Source organism: Limulus polyphemus, unplaced genomic scaffold (genome assembly GCF_000517525.1).
Source record: "Limulus polyphemus unplaced genomic scaffold, Limulus_polyphemus-2.1.2 Scaffold2742, whole genome shotgun sequence".
Taxonomy (NCBI): Eukaryota; Metazoa; Arthropoda; class Merostomata; order Xiphosura; family Limulidae; genus Limulus; species Limulus polyphemus.
This window is the reverse complement of record NW_013668352.1, coordinates 59,229-61,450: the sequence shown is the minus strand read 5'-3', so window position 1 is coordinate 61,450 and position 2,222 is coordinate 59,229. Positions and strand designations below refer to the sequence as shown.

The window sequence follows — 2,222 nt, the reverse complement described above, 5'->3', positions numbered from 1 at the left end:
AGTATCCTGTTCTTACATTTATTGATGTACATGAACGTTAAAGGTTATTCTGTTCTTACATTTATTGATGTACATGAACGTTAAAAAGTTATCCTGTTCTTACATTTATTGATGTACATGAACGCTAAAAAGTTATCCTGTTCTACATTTATTGATGTACATGAACGCTAAAAAGTTATCCTGATCTTATATTTATTTCTCTCGAATTAAAAATGACAGTTTCTACACATCATATCATCTATACATTCCAAGACAGTCTCGTATCAAGATAACTTGATTCGCTATTATCCAACAAATCTACATTAACCCTCAGTTGATATGCAGAAGACACAAACTTACGTATATGTAGAAATGTTGTATAAATGCATCCCCTGTATTTGAATTACAATGTCTTTCTGCGTTTGTATATTATACAAATCCAGAACTTCTAACCGCACTATGCCGTGATACTGATGATGGTGCACGCATGCGCAAGGGGCATTATTTGAATCTATAGGTAGAGTGGTCCAGCCATCTTTCCCCATGTGCGTTTATTATGAATCACATGTTAAAGTAGAAGTTTGTGCATTAAAATTTTTTATTCGCGAATAAGTTAGTTCAATAGTAAAGTTCCATTCCAATAACACACGTAAGTAATGTGTTATATTCGAAAGTCGAAACCTCTATACTTAAAAGTTTGACTAACCCTCTCTAATTCAAGAGGTCCTCATTTGAAAAAAATTAAATTAAAATAAAATAATAACGTTATAAGGGACGAGGTTTCACTTTCATCTTTTAAAGATTAATTATTTAATCGAAAATAATTTGTTACTGGTTCGTTATTGGCTGACTTAAATTGTGAAGCTCATCCGGGTTCTTTCTAAGAACCGATTTTACTTCTTGTTTATAAGAATGACTTCGATAAATTGTCTTTTAACTTTGACATAAAAATTTGCGTAGTCACTTCTGTTTGGTCGGCATTTAAAATTAGGGTCAGTGGCAGATACCCATATTAGTTTTGTTGTTGTTGTTTGTTATTAAGCGCAAACCTACACAAACGGTTATCTGTGCTCTGTCCATCACAGGTATCGAAACCCGGTTTCTAGTGGTATAAGTCCGCAGATATACCACTGTGCCACTGGGGTGGGGTGGGGTGGAGATCTATTAGCTTTGTCATAAACAAACAAACAAATCATTTCAAACAACTTTATCCCATTATTAATAATATTCTTGTGTTATGGATTAACCTTTAATTCTTCCGAAACGTCTTGATGTTAAATCTTCATGAAAATTTGTGTTATCTTCTAGATCTTTGAAGCTACATTCTGTGACACCCTTCTAGTGTCATTTTCTTATCAGTATTATTCACTACCAACAAATAGTGGGATCGATCGATATATCACAACGCCCGAACGGCTGAAAGGACGAATATGTTGGGCGGGAGATCACAAGTCTAGCGCCCTAATCACCAGGCCCTGTTCGAGACACACAAAGCAAGAATTTCGATGGTGAAATGAAACAATTTCAAGATAGAAGTCACATATAACGTAGGCTAAAAGAATAAAGAAAAAAGAACAATTTCATAGTTTGTAATGTTGTTTACCCACATTTCAACCACACTGAAATTTGAAAGCTTGTTGTAATCCTCTTGACAACGATTGCCTGTTTTTAACTTTTACAGAAAATAGTCAGCCAAACTCGCTGGGTATCTATAAACTATCTTTTCTCCTATTCGCTGATATAGCTCTGATTATGAAAAGTGAAAAGTTTGTTGTAAATCTTAAATAGTTTTTATTGTTCATTTTAAACGCAAAGTTATAGAATGAGCTATATGCGCGCTGTCCACCACGAGGAATCGAACCCTAGTTAGAAGAAGATCAGTTATGCCTAATTAGGAATAAAAATTTAACACTGTCACTTATAGCTACATTCATTACCTAATGAAATTACAAGAAAATAAGATATTCCGGATGTTACCATTCCATCCCTGAAGTTGGTTTTGTACTGTTACGACAGCGGATGTCACGCGACGCTGGAAGCATGCGCGCTTGAGTTTGTAGAAGGATCATGACTGTTCCTGGCAACTCTAGTCTTTTCCAGGCGCCCTCTATTTTTGTATATAAGCCCGGCAACTAAAGATTGCAGATAGATAGATATGTAGATAGATAATTGAGTCAAGCAATAAGTAGGCACCGTAAGTAAATTGCGTGAATCGTTGTGAGTTATAGCGTGTGTTTATAAAA

At 35.0% G+C, this 2,222-nt stretch overlaps 1 protein-coding gene across 1 annotated transcript in view; it reads right to left on the bottom strand.

The window, feature by feature from the left end:
* The window catches only part of LOC106467795 (protein Wnt-7b-like), a gene marked incomplete at its 5' end in the record, with an annotated part of 41,777 nt that overhangs the window by 1,189 nt on the left and 38,366 nt on the right, over window positions 1-2,222 (bottom strand). The gene's annotated exons all lie outside the window — the stretch shown is intronic.